This window comes from Macrosteles quadrilineatus, unplaced genomic scaffold (assembly GCF_028750875.1).
Source record: "Macrosteles quadrilineatus isolate MER2022 unplaced genomic scaffold, UCM_ALF_1.0 Scaffold_1__1_contigs__length_201487025, whole genome shotgun sequence".
NCBI classification, from domain to species: Eukaryota; Metazoa; Arthropoda; class Insecta; order Hemiptera; family Cicadellidae; genus Macrosteles; species Macrosteles quadrilineatus.
In genome coordinates, this window is record NW_026542594.1 from 54,187,369 (window position 1) to 54,203,510 (window position 16,142).

Consider the following 16,142-nt stretch of genomic DNA (forward strand, 5'->3'; position numbering starts at 1 on the left):
AAGTAAAGCTGCCAATGTCAGTAGACTGGTACACACAAGGAATGGGTTATGAGGGAGAAATAACAGTACAGCAACCACTTAACTACTGCCCCCGTGGCAGTTCTACAGTGACAAACCCCGAAACTGCTCATACACACACCTCTTTTTAAGTAAAGCTGCCAATGTCAGTAGACTGGTACACACAAGGAATGGGTTATGAGGGAGAAATAACAGTACAGCAACCACTTAACTACTGCCCCCGTGGCAGTTCTACAGTGACAAACCCCGAAACTGCTCATACACACCCATCTTTCTAAGTAAAGCTACTAATGTCGGTAGACTGGTACACACAAGGAATGGGTTATGAGGGAGAAATAACAGTACAGCAACCGCTTAACTACTGCCCAGTGGCAGTTCTACAGTGAGAGTTTTAGGGTGACATAATACAAGAGACATCCTAAATGCATTTTATTTTTATAGGTACATTTGGCTATCATATAACTTTTAACAACGAAAGGTACCTATACCATGTTGCAAGGTTTGCGCCACAGTTGGCAATAATCTAGGTAGTAATTAACACTTAAATTTGGTTGAGACTTTTCATACCTTTTCTACTCGTAAAAAAGTTGTTTCATATTTTTAGGTTAATATTTTAAAAACGGTTCTTTTAGACATGAACATCGAAAGTAATTACATTTACGGTTACTCTTTGATGCCTGCTTGAGCGGACAAACTGAGTTGAATGCTTACCGACTAGCCAGCAGCCAGCCACTAAAGTAAGTTACTTGATCGTGCTACATGTAATATACATAGACACCATGTAGTAATGCCAAACTACTCACCAACATTCGGAGATCAGTTCGCAAAAGCAGTACCGAATGGAAAAAAACTGCATTTTGTGACTTACTTACTCATGCATCTATATAATATATATACAACTGAGCTCCCTGAATATTATATTTTTAATAGAAGTGTCATGTTTCGGACATAAGTCCATTTTCAAACTTCAAATAACCAATATACAGGGTGATTGGTACTCAGTGTGACAAAAATGTTTTGGTGTAAGTACAAAGTAAATGAAGTGTGATGATGCATATAAAATGTTCCAAGTCTAAAAATTAGCTTCCCAAAAGATTATTATATTATTTTCAAAAATAACCATGCTTTTAAACTTAATACAGCGATTTCTCAATTACCGGTGTATGGATTTGAGTAGATAACGTCATTTTCGTGTTTTACATTAAATTTTGAATAAGAATAATAGAAAATTACGGAGGATCAGTTGTAAAAACTCCATTGTAAATAGATTCAAAGAAAAAAATTAAGATGTTTGATAAAAATTTAAAAAAACAATGGTCTATTGAATTTTTCACACCCTTGTATACAAGAAAGTGTCTGATATGTTAAAAACTGCGCCATTTTATAAGCTTTCCAACCATATGCTACACTATTGAGGTTTGGATATTTTTTTGTTTGTTTTAGTGGTTTGAATACCAGAAAACAGGGAACTTTTTTACTGTTTTTACTGTTCAAGCTGAAACAAAAATACAACTTTTGCTTAATACATGCCGACTTTCTATGTTTTAAATGTTAAAGACACCATGCTTTGTAGTCTTCAAACCACTAAAGCGTACATAAGCAGACATAAAGCTCAATGGTGTAGCATATGGTTGGAAAGCTTATAAAACGGCGCAGTTTTTAACATATTCCGACACTTTCATGTATACAGGGTGTAAACAAATGCAATAGACTAAAGTTTTTAAAATTTTTATCAAACATCTTAATTTTTATCTTTAAATCTATTTACAATGGAGCTTTTACAACTGATCCCCGTCATTTTCTATTATTCTTATTCAAAATTTAATGTAGAACACGAAAATGACATTATCTACTCAAATCCATTTACAGGTAATTGAGAAATAGTTGTATTAAGTTTAAAAACATATTTATTTTTGAAAAACAAAATAATTCTTTGGAAAGTTAATTTTTAGACTTGGAACCTTTTATATGCATCATCACACTGCATTTACTTTGTACTTACAACAAAAAAATTTTTGTCACACCAATCACCCTGAATTATTAATGCATACGTTAATACATTAATAAGGCTTTTTTGTATTAAGATTTAACCCCAATTACTATATACCAAAATTTTCGTTACATGTTTGATAAATTCCCTTGGGCTCTGCCCCAGTGGCTTTTAAAGTTCCCATGTTATCCTTATGAAGAACATATTTGTTTACATTATGATCAGGTGGATAATTTAATTGATGTTAATATTTTAGTTGAAATTTAAGGAAAAGTGGGCTACAAACATTTACTGACTTGGTTGAAATGAAATATTTAAGATATTTACAAGAAATGTTGATTATATAGATTTTTTACGTAAATCGTGAGTATTTCCATAATATTTTAGTCGACTCTTTAAAAGTCATCGGAAATTATAATTGTTATTCGTTTTAACCTGGAATTCGAGCAGCAGGTATACTATTTACTCTCCAAAAAATCCACACTTAAAGAGTTTGCTATCAATACGGACCTTTGAAATAAAAACACAATATTACCGCTGAATAGGCTTTATCGTACATGTGTTCGAAGAGGGATTTTAATCTAAATTTGTCCTTGTTTTCTACGTACCCAGTTTTAGATAACCGTACGGTACAAGCTTTGACTATTAATAGTCAATGGTACAAGCTTGAAGTGTCTTGTGAATCAAGGTAGCTTGACTGAACTATAATAATAGGATCGAGTGAAAGTATATAGTTATTTGTGTAACTAGTGGGTAAAGTGGCACTTTGCTGCACACGAGAGCAATGTTTACGCACGAGCCGCAGGCGAGTGTGGAATGATCTCGAGTGCAGCAAAGGCCTTTTGCACTCGCGTTATATTTTATATTTTTCCATTACATTATATTTTTCCTACAATCACTATAAAGCATATAAATAATTAGTCTTTCAAACACTCAGCTGGCAACACAAAAAAATGCCCTAGAGAAAGTAGTACCCGGTCCGTATCACTCAGCTATTTTTCCTCGGCAAGAAATGTGCTCCGCGTTTTGAGAATATAGTTCCGTATGTTTTGTAATTTGAAGTGGTTTCCGCGCCTAAAAAAATGATTTAAAGGTATTTTCTTGTTTATTAAGATCGTAGGAATGTTTTAAAAACGTTTAAAAGAAAAGTCCAGAAAGTTCAGAAATACCGAAACTATAAACACGAAATGACAGGTTAAATCGTAGTTATAATAGTCAAACAGCTGCTCATAGTATTATTATCTTTAAGTGTTGCCAACCTATTTACAAGCGTACACGGATTACGTGCATAATAGAACCACGCTGTTTTATGTTGTTTCGTTGGAATCCTGATGTGCGGCAAAGTATAAATCGTACGACAAATTAGGCCTATAAACCGTACGGCAAAGTATAAATATGCAGCAATTAGCAGCTTTCTGTACTATAAACAGTACAAGGAAGCCTACTTTGTCGGGTGACTGTAGGAAAAATATATTACAAACAGATTGATTTGGGTATTCCTCATAATCAACCTTTGTTCAGTGAACTCATGCTCTGTAATTTTGTATCCTGATAAACAAATCATATTGTTAAGTACACAGTATTTGTTTGTAAGAACGGATATTTAAAATAAACTCGTCTAAACATTGGCAAAATATCAAAACGCCCCAACCCGTAGCCAGTTGTATGTTAAATATTCTATCAGTCAAAGCGTAAACAGAGCGTTACATCGGCGAATGTGACAGCAATTAGGCTGTCACTGACTGCGTACATACCAGTACATACACACTTACACAGACACGCACCCGCCAGCGCTGCTATCAATTAGGCTGTCACTGACTGCGTACATACCAGTACATACACACTTACACAGACACGCACCCGCCAGCGCTGCTATCAATTAGGCTGTCACTGACTGCGTACATACCAGTACATACACACTTACACAGACACGCACCCGCCAGCGCTGCTATCAATTAGGCTGTCACTGACTGCGTACATACCAGTACATACACACTTACACAGACACGCACCCGCCAGCGCTGCTATCAATTAGGCTTTCACTGACTGCGTACATACCAGTACATACACACTTACACAGACACGCACCCGCCAGCGCTGCTATCAATTAGGCTGTCACTGACTGCGTACATACCAGTACATACACACTTACACAGACACGCACCCGCCAGCGCTGCTATCAATTAGGCTGTCACTGACTGCGTACATACCAGTACATACACACTTACACAGACACGCACCCGCCAGCGCTGCTATCAATTAGGCTGTCACTGACTGCGTACATACCAGTACATACACACTTACACAGACACGCACCCGCCAGCGCTGCTATCAATTAGGCTGTCACTGACTGCGTACATACCAGTACATACACACTTACACAGACACGCACCCGCCAGCGCTGCTATCAATTAGGCTGTCACTGACTGCGTACATACCAGTACATACACACTTACACAGACACGCACCCGCCAGCGCTGCTATCAATTAGGCTGTCACTGACTGCGTACATACCAGTACATACACACTTACACAGACACGCACCCGCCAGCGCTGCTATCAATTAGGCTGTCACTGACTGCGTACATACCAGTACATACACACTTACACAGACACGCACCCGCCAGCGCTGCTATCAATTAGGCTGTCACTGACTGCGTACATACCAGTACATACACACTTACACAGACACGCACCCGCCAGCGCTGCTATCAATTAGGCTGTCACTGACTGCGTACATACCAGTACATACACACTTACACAGACACGCACCCGCCAGCGCTGCTATCAATTAGGCTGTCACTGACTGCGTACATACCAGTACATACACACTTACACAGACACGCACCCGCCAGCGCTGCTATCAATTAGGCTGTCACTGACTGCGTACATACCAGTACATACACACTTACACAGACACGCACCCGCCAGCGCTGCTATCAATTAGGCTGTCACTGACTGCGTACATACCAGTACATACACACTTACACAGACACGCACCCGCCAGCGCTGCTATCAATTAGGCTGTCACTGACTGCGTACATACCAGTACATACACACTTACACAGACACGCACCCGCCAGCGCTGCTATCAATTAGGCTGTCACTGACTGCGTACATACCAGTACATACACACTTACACAGACACGCACCCGCCAGCGCTGCTATCAATTAGGCTGTCACTGACTGCGTACATACCAGTACATACACACTTACACAGACACGCACCCGCCAGCGCTGCTATCAATTAGGCTGTCACTGACTGCGTACATACCAGTACATACACACTTACACAGACACGCACCCGCCAGCGCTGCTATCAATTAGGCTGTCACTGACTGCGTACATACCAGTACATACACACTTACACAGACACGCACCCGCCAGCGCTGCTATCAATTAGGCTGTCACTGACTGCGTACATACCAGTACATACACACTTACACAGACACGCACCCGCCAGCGCTGCTATCAATACTGCTGTGCTTCGTTAGGTCAACCGACAACCACTGCTCATTGCTCATTGCTCACAATCAACCAATACGTAACAGTGACGTAGCACTATGTCACGGTTAAAGTAGTTCCTGGCTATCGGTTTAGGTTAGTTACATATCCTTGTGGGTTATAATTACTATGCGAATATAAATATTATATCCGCGTCACATATTTTGGATAAAATATTAAACTTGGAGCGGCCTTTTTGTTCAAACGGGGTATGATTTTTAGTATGAGGCAAAATACTACTGTTGAAAAAAAGGATACGTGTTTAGTTATACCTTTGACTAATAGTCAATGGTTATACGTCAGTTTTGGCAGGACAACATTAATGGTTTACTTAGTACAGTATAAACTTTATTATCCATTGATAATAAAACAAAGTAGAGTTTCACATTAACACACTTGTGGCTAAATTATACTGTAGCTTCAAAACAACACTAATTCACCAACATGCAGTTCAACAGAATCGTATTTAATTTAAAGTTACAAACAAAATGCAAATACAGTATAACGAAACAAAATAATTCAACAGAAATTATGTCAAGTGATTTGTCCAAGAGTTAAGCAGATGACACTGGCGTGTTCTTCGCTTTGAGTCACTCAACTAGACGCTTTCTAATTTGATTTATGTAAAAACGCATTTCAGCTCTTGAGCCCTTGACGCTTGACGAGACAAAGTCTAGTTACTTAAGTGTGCTTTATAACTTAAATTGGGTTTGTAAATCTATTACCATCAAAGAACAGAGTTTAAAGATGGTAGCGTGACTTTTTGTTTATTAAAAGACAAACCAGTTAAGCTAAATAGTCGTAATATTTTAATTGCTGTTTTATATTTAAGTATTTTCCGATTATTATCAAAAGTATATCCTGAAATTTGACTTTGTATATAGCACTCTTTTAATAACAAAGCAGTAATTTTAGTGATCATAGGACCACTAATTATTTAATTGACTATATATTTTTTGACTTGCTACAAATCATATACGGATTTAAACAAATAGTAATCATATAACCCCCACCTCCCCGTCTATTTAAAAATGTCCATACCTTCTTGTAGTTAGTTACAGATTCAGCGCATTAGTCAGGCGTTTCAAAACCATTAATCGTTTCCTCGGCGACACAGCAAACTTCTCCATCTGTCTAAGTTCTGTGTGACCCAGGATTCAAAATGAAGCAGGAAACGTGTGACTTACAAACTGCAAACTAAAGTTTGGGCGTTTTAAGGCGAGGTATAAATCAAAGCGAGTAGTGGGGAGAAGGGTAGATTCCGTAACAAGCAGGAGTTGGAAAGCCGCCAAGACGGTCACATTAGGCCACCACTCTACTGCACAGTGCACACCATACTATTTCAACATTTACGATATTATCAAACAAATCAATATCTCTTGATGTATGTGCGTGCATTCGAAAAACACTTGCCTGAATCCGTCTCTACTGCACAGTGCACACCATACTACTTCAACATTTACGATATTATCAAACATATCAATATCTCTTTATGTATGTGCGTGCATTAGATAAACACTTGCCTGAATCCGTCTCTACTGCACAGTGCACACCATACTACTTCAACATTTACGATATAATCAAACATATCAATATCTCTTGATGTATGTGCGTGCATTAGATAAACACTTGCCTGAATCCGTCTCTACTGCACAGTGCACACCATTCTACTTCAACATTTACGATATTATCAAACATATCAATATCTCTTGATGTATATGCGTGCATTAGATAAACACTTAACTGAATCCGTCTCTACTGCACAGTGCACACCATTCTACTTCAACATTTACGATATTATCAAACATATCAATATCTCTTGACGTATATGCGTGCATTAGATAAACACTTGCCTGAATCCGTCTCTACTGCACAGTGCACACCATTCTACTTCAACATTTACGATTTTATCAAACATATCAATGTCTCTTGATGTATATGCGTGCATTAGATAAACACTTGCCTGAATCCGTCTCTACTGCACAGTGCACACCATACTATTTCAACATTTACGATATTATCAAACATATCAATATCTCTTGATGTATATGCGTGCATTAGATAAACACTTGCCTGAATCCGTCTCTACTGCACAGTGCACACCATACTACTTCAACATTTACGATATTATCAAACATATCAATATCTCTTGATGTATGTGCGTGCATTAGATAAACACTCGCCTGAATCCGTCTCTACTGCACAGTGCACACCATTCTACTTCAACATTTACGATATTATAGTAGTGGTGAACCCAGAAAGATACCCCACTTAAGACACGTTTTTCCCATGTTATTCTTATGGGGATTATTTTTGGCCACCAAATCTAAAATCCTGATCTTTGCCCAAATATCCCTATAAAAATTGTCAAACCTTATTTCTTAGTTATTCCCCGTAAATATATTCGATATTAAGCAAAAATAAAAAATAAACTAATTATTTCATTTATTGGCCCATGTATGTGTATATGTATAGTAGTATAGGTTGTCGCCGCCGTTTTTTGTGGTGCGTCGTCAACTCCCCCCCCCTCCCCCCTCACCACTCCCCTCTGCCCCATGCACAATTGCTAGTACATCTACCATTCCCCTTTCCAGTTGATATATTATATTTCTATTTCAAAATCATGTATGTGCGTGGTTTGCACGTGAACTCGGCTCATGGCGCGGGCGCGCTACCGGTCGCGGGCATGCTCCCGACCCATGGTTGTTTCTTGCCCCTAGTGGTGATGTGGTGAAAACGTCACTCCCTTGGGCTTGCTCCTTGCTAGTCTTGGATCTGTTGAAGTAATTTTTAAAAAAAATTTAATTTCTAGCTGAAAATTTTGAAAATTTCCAAAATTTTGAAATTTTCGAAGTCTATATAAATAGAAGTGACATTCGGGTGATATTTCATTCTGAACCATGAGGCCCACCTGTCAACACTGCTCCGTGTCGCTCTCCACCAAAAGTAACCTGATCCGCCACTACAAGGTAATTCATCAAATGAATGTATGTAAAGTTTGTAATTTAATCTGTGATAGTAACATTGTTCTAAAATCACATATATTACAAAGTCACAAGAGTTGTAGTTTTTGTAAGAAAAATATTGTTGGACATTTTAGAAGACATGTCAATTCTTGCAACAAGTGTCCATATACAATGATTAAATTTGTGGGTGAATCGATTAGAGCTGAACTTGAAAATAATCTCAAGTCTTGTCCTCTGCCGATAAAATGGTCTTTAGTTAGGAGAATCAAATTTATAGAATATTCAATGGATCAAAATGGTAAATTAGTTAATGAAAAAGAATGTATAGCAGATTTTAGAAGTCTTACTTCCTTAACTATTGAGAAGAGAGATTTAAAGCCTCAAATTGAAAATGCACTTTTAAAGATTGACGCTTCCATACACAAATATCAAGCCCAAGGCAGTGGATGGATATATGACCATACTAAATATTGGCAGTTGCACGTTTACAAGTATAAACCCCTAACTCCAAAGTCATATATCCCCACACCAAAAAGTATTCAATCAAAACATGCCGTTTTAAATATAAAGAATTATGATAATAAATGCTTTCTTTGGTCGATTTTAGCAGCTTTACATCCAAGGAACTCTAATGAACATGCTGAAAGGGTTTCTAATGATGTACCCTATGAAAGTCAGTTAAATATGGCAAATATAAAATATCCAGTAAAAATATCTGATATAGATAAATTTGAAACACAGAATAATATAAGTGTTAATGTATTTGGGGTTGAAGACCAGAAATGTGTATATCCATTAAGAACAACTAAACTAAATACTAGTAATACTCATATAGATTTATTATTATTACAAGAAGGTCGTAAATCACATTACTGTTTAATTCGTGATTTTGATAGGTTAATGCTACAGTCCACAAAAGATAACAATAAGAAGTATTTTTGCAAGTTGTGTTTACAACATTTTTACACTAATGATATATTAGAACGTCACACAACATATTGTAAAAACTTTGATGCCCAACGAGTTGAAATGTCTAAACAAGATACATTGCAATTTAAAAATTATAAATATCAACTTAAAGCTCCATATGTGATTTATGCAGATTTTGAGTGCTTTAACAACCATATTCCATCGGGATTTGCATTTGTCGTAGTAAAAGATTCAAAAATTATTTCTGAAGAGTTATATAGTGGTGCAAATGTTATGGATGTGTTTTTGAAAGATTATTTCAGACTTATGATTATATTAAAAATCAAATGGCAATATATATTCCCCTAGTAATGACTCCTGAACAAGAGGCATGTTTCCAAAACTCAACGCATTGTCACATTTGCGAAAAGCCCCTATATTTTGATAGGGTGAGAGATCATTGCCATTCTTCTGGCCAATACCGTGGAGCTGCCCACAATGATTGTAATTTAAATTATAAAACAACAACAAAAATACCAGTATTCTTCCATGAAAAATTATGATGGTCACATAATAATGCAACATTTGGGAAAGTTTAATAAACGTAAATTAAATTGTATAGCTAAAGATATGGAAAAATATATATCATTCTCTGTTGATGATTTAGTATTTTTAGATTCATACAACTTTCTGTCCCTTCCATTATATAAATTGGCTTCCAATTTGAACACATTTAGATTCATACAAAATCCACTACTACAACGTAAAGGTGTATATCCCTATGAATATATGACGGGACCAGATAAGTTCGCAGAGTCTCTACCCCCAATTGAAACATTTTACAGTTCTATAACTAAAGAACATATCTCTCCCAATGAATATGAACATGCTAAAAATGTATGGACCCATTTTAATATACATAATTTACAAGAATATCATGATTTATATCTTAAAACAGATGTATTGCTACTGGCTGATGTGTTTGAGACATTTAGAGACCTGTGTTTAAAAGATTACAAACTTGACCCTGTACATATGTATTCACTTCCTGGACTTACATGGGAGGCCTGTCTTAGAATGACAGGAATAAAATTACAATTATTCAAAGATATTGACATGCATTTGTTCATAGAAAGTGCGATTAGAGGAGGAGTCAGTATGATTTCTACACGTTACGCTAAAGCAAATAATAGATATATGGGTGAACACTATGATCCCAATCAAGAGAGTGTGTATTTAATATATTTAGATTGTAACTCGCTATACTCCACAGCTATGTGCGAGCCACTGCCTGTGGATGAATTCCGTTGGACTAATGAGATAGACTACAAATATAATCAAAATGATGAGTTTGGATACATTTTAGAAGTTGATTTAAAATATGATAAAAGCTTACATGATTTACATAATGACTATCCATTAGCACCTGAGAAAATGAATGGCAAATTAGTGCCAAATTTAAATGACAAAACTAAATATATTTTACATTATAAAGCATTACAAAAATATGAGGAATTGGGTTTGATTGTTACAAAATACCATAGAATTTTAAAATTTAGACAGTCTAAATGGCTAGCACCCTATATTAATTTTAACATTGAAAAACGAAAATGGGCTAAAAATGATTTTGAAAAAGACTTTTACAAATTGATAAATAATAGTCTCTTTGGTCGAACAATTATGAATCAACGAAAGTTTCGTGACATTTATCTCAAGGATGAGTCACTATTAACAAAATATGTCACTAATCCAAGGTTTGATTGTAGCAAAAAGTTTGATAACAATTTACATGCTATACATTTAAATAAATTAGTTGTTAAGTTTAATAAACCAATATATTTAGGCATGACCATTTTGGATATCAGTAAAGTATAATAATGTATGATTTCCACTATAATTATATGTCAAAATTTAAGAACAAAAGATTTCTAATGACAGACACTGATTCTTTAATGTATTCTATAGTTACAGAGGACTTTTACAAGGAAATAGAATGTGACTTGCACTACTTTGATACCTCTGGATATAGTAAAGACCATTTCTTATACTCTGATAAAAATAAAAAAGTCACAGGCAAGTTTAAAGACGAATTAGATGGTCATATTATGTATGAATATTGTGGTTTAAGACCAAAGTTATATTCTTATATTCCTCTAAAATGGTTATATGAAGTAGACAAGCAAAATTTAGAGGTGAAGAAAGCTAAAGGAGCTGATGGTGCTACAGTTAAACATCTCCTCAGACATCAACATTATTTGAACTGTCTTGCAACTGGGCAAGATTACTATGAGAATGTGACAAGAATTAAATCAACAAATCATCATCTTCAAACCTTGACCATTAAAAAGAAAGTACTATCGTTTGATGACGACAAGAGGTTTATTCTAGAAGATGGCATCAATACTCTTGCGTTTGGTCATTATAAAATTGATGTTCAAAATGTGTAGATATAAAATAAATACAAATGTTAAAAAACTCCAGTCTTTTATTTATTTACCCTTACCATCCTCTTGATAGAATTGGTCAAACATAAATCTATATTTGCCATTATTCTTTGACCTTTCTTTGTCTATTACAAAAAAGCCATATTTAGTTTTATCCCAACATTGATGACAGAGATTTTTAAATTGGTCAAATGAAAAGTCATTACCAACATGATTGTGATATACATGTTTTAAATTTAAATAATCTTGTTTAAATAATATTAGGAAATTTACATTATCACGTAAATGTTTGTGTACTTTGCTGTAAGATTGACACATGTAAAAAAAGTTAATATTTTTATGTCGACCCATTGAGAAAAATTGTGTAATATTTGGACTATTTATGTCATCAAATACAACAACTGACTGTGATTTTACATCATTTGGTGTGATTTCACAGTCAGTAAACGTGTGTAATTTCACTTCATCACACAAACTAAATATTTCAATTATTTTTTTTATATTTTTCTTGTTCTAAAGATTTAGATACTAAATATAAGTTTGTAAATTTTAATCCTTCCTTCTTACAATTAAATTGTAAATTACAACCGTCTTCCCACTTCCACTTGGACCACAAATAACACATCGAATATTGGTAGGAAATAGACCCAACTTCTTTGGTATATACTCCTTAGTATGTGATATTTTAAATTTATGTTTTTGTTGAATAAAAGACATTTTTTATATAATAAAAATGGTAAAAAATGATAATAAGAAAACGTGTAAAAAGGGCAAAGGTTTATTCCTAAAGCCTTACAGGGGTCGAGGGTTATTGAATACTCTTATAAATAACCTTCCATTCCCACTTCACATACCATCATATCGGTACTGTGGACCTGGAACGAATGTACGTGAGAATATAGCTAAAAATGTACCTCCAAAAAATAAACTAGACTCTTATTGTAAAGAGCATGACATATTCTACATGAATAATCCCGATACCGCTGCTCGGAACAAAGCAGACATGAGATTAGCAGACTTAGCTTGGACTAGAGTAACGGCGAATGATGCAAATCTTGCTGAAAGAGCTGCTGCTTATGCCGTGACAAATTTGATGAAGGCAAAAGCAAAGATGGGAATGGGATTAAAATTTAATAAAAAAGATGGACAACTACCAGCTGTTAGAGGCCGCAAAAGACGTGTCTCACTTCAGGGGGGTGTACCTAAAAAACGAGCTAAAAAATCTAATACCAAGAGTAAAAGAGTGCGGAATAGTTAATTTAGACAGTTCATCTGGCACACATTGGACAGCTTATCGTAAAAATAAAGATATTGTAATTTATTTTGACCCATTTGGAATCCAACCTCCAAAAGAAGTAATTAAATATTTTGAGGGATATAAAATATTCTATACAACCGATCAAATACAAGATTTAAATAGTTCTATTTGTGGAATTTTATGTTTATCATTCATAAAAAATATTTCTTTATAAAAATGGATTCGTTTACCATAACATTTTCGGGTACAGAGCCAGAGCTAAAGTCAGTGTTCTTTCCTCCCATTAAATTAAATGATGATTATGTAATTGGATTAGTAGATTTTCAAAGTTATAATTCTATATTTAATGTTAAAAAACCTCTAAATACTTTAACATATTACAAAGTAGAGAAAATAACATTACCAAAAGGAGAGATCTCAGTTGCTGATTTAAACCAGTTATTAAATGGTAAACTTAAAGTTATAATAGATAAAAATGGAGAAGCATTAATTAATACTAAATCCAAACTTTTATTCAAAGGGCTTATTCCAAAATTAAATCAACTTAAAGGCAAAAAATTAACCATTAGTGAAGGTGATGATGTTTTCTATTATGACCACAATGCTCCAGTTACAATAGAAATTTCTGAAGGAACATATGAGGTGGTTGAGCTTGCAAAGGAAATTCAAAAGCAAGTCCCAGACTTTTTCCTTACAGCTAATAATAAAACTATGAAAGCTACACTACTTTCTAGCCACGTGTTTGATTTTACAAAACCATGTTTAGGGTCTGTTTTATTGGGATTTAAAGGTGTTTCTACTCCTGGTGTTCAGTTTGAATCTACAAATAAAATAAACATTAATAATGTAATGTGATTAGAGTAAAATGTAATATTGCAAACGGGTCCTATTTAAATGGCAACAAATCACACACCATACATAGCTTTTGTTACGTATGAGTGTATTTATTTAAAAATTGAATATTAAAAGTGTTTATTCATAGGTAAATTACGAAGGACCACCGCAAATTACATTGCGGAAAATAATAAGAAACTTGAAAACATGTACCTTTACAAACTCCAGTGCAGACGTAGGGGGAAGTGGGAAAGATGGCGTATTTGAACTTCAGATTAGTGTCGGCACTGTGACGAACCCTTGGTAGTTGGATGTTGGATGAGACGATTTTCGCTCTTCTTTCTGCTTGAAGGCTTGATGTTCGCACGTAACGCTAAGTCTTTTATTGTTCGTGGCCACTTTAATTACACGGAAGTCGCGACACCGCACAGGACACTTTGATTACTTGATGGGGCATGATTCGTGAGTTAATAAAACGCAAATAAAAATACTACTTGTCACTAAAACAACAAAAATAACTTCAGAATAAGATTGGGCAATATTAATTGCAATAAAAATGAAAACTGAAACAACTTGATGAAATAATGTAAATGGAAATGAGATTAAAAGAGGTGGCCGGTACTAGACCATATTAATAGGGCCGTGGACAGAGAGAGAATGACCAGGATACCTGTCTGAGGCGAACGACAAGCGATAAGGACAATGACATGAATAGAGCGATAAGATTGTTGTCTGAAGATAAAATGGACTTGGGTTCTGTGGCTTTGGTGTTTGGCATTACCATTTGTTTTTAATATAAAATAAATATTCTTCTTTTGAATTAATATAAAGTTAACAGTTCCTTTTTCCTTCTAAATACTAAACATACAGGGGGCCTTGAATCCTTCAGGATTCAACAAATCAACACAAAGATAATATTCCAATAAAATAAATCTTCTTTCCAAAGTGGTTGAGAAAAAATACTATTTACAAATTAAAGTTCTTGAAGTTACTCTTGATAAGCAGGCAAAGGAAAAACCTTGTGAGCTGGTCGAGTCAAGAGTCCTTGTTGAGTTTTCAAGTGGACGACCCGTACAACCTCATCCTTTCCAGGGGAGACACCCACAATCCGAGCTAACGGCCAAGAAAGAGGAGGAGTATACTAAGGCGAGGTCACCAATGCGAAGATTGGAATTTTGTTCAGTCCATTTAACCCGCTGATGGAGGGTGTGAATATACTCCAGTTGCCATCTCTTCCAGATGCGTTGATTTAGGGCCTTGACCAAATGCCAGTGTTTCAGGCGATTATCAGGAACATCTTCCAGATTTTCATCAGGAACAGAGACAAGTGGAGCTCCGACCAAGAAATGTCCTGGAGTGAGCGCAGTGACATCTGAAGGGTCGTTTGACATTGGTGTGAGAGGTCTCGAATTAAGTATCGCCTCCACTTGAGTAGTCAGGGTCATGAACTCTGAGAGGGTTAGGACATGTTCGCCGATGACACGGCGGAGGTGATGCTTGGCACTCTTAACGGCTCCTTCCCAGAGACCACCTTGGTGAGGAGCAGCTGGGGGGTTGAAATGGAAGGTAATGTCTTGGTTTGAGGAAAATTCAAGAAAAGATGTTCGTTCAGCTGACTTGAAGAGAGCTTGAAAGGCGTTATTAGCACCAACGAAGTTTGTCCCGCAGTCCGAATATATGTTCTTGCAGAGGCCACGTCTTGACACAAAACGAGTTAGTGCAGCAATGAAGGCATCAGTTGATAGGTCAGTAGCTACTTCAATGTGAACAGCCTTTGTTACAAGGCAGACGAAGATACAAATGTACGCTTTTGTCAAACGTATTGAACGGAGGTTATGAACCTTGATGTTGAAAGGACCACCGTAGTCCAGCCCCGTGTTGAGAAATGGACGAGAAGGTGTCACTCGGGATTTTGGGAGATCACCCATCAGTGGAATTTTATTATGTGGTTTGTGTCGAAAGCAGATGACACACTTAAAAATTCGAGAGCGTATTGCGCTGCGGGCAGAAAGAATCCAAACGCTCTGAGCGAGAAGGGATTGAGTTAATTGAGGCCCTGAATGCAAATATTTCTGGTGATAGAAATCAATAAGAATGTCAATCACATGATGTTTCTTAGGTAGAATTACAGGATGCTTAACGTCTTCTGAAAGTTGAGATGCATTCAATCGTCCACCAACACGAAGTAAACCTGATTTATCAATGAAAGGATGGAGACG

General features: G+C 36.0%; 1 protein-coding gene across 1 annotated transcript in view; it reads right to left on the reverse strand.

Annotated features, from left to right (window-relative positions):
- The window catches only part of LOC128983094 (translational regulator orb2), a 734,652-nt gene that overhangs the window by 571,257 nt on the left and 147,253 nt on the right, over nt 1-16,142 (reverse strand). The window lies entirely within an intron of this gene.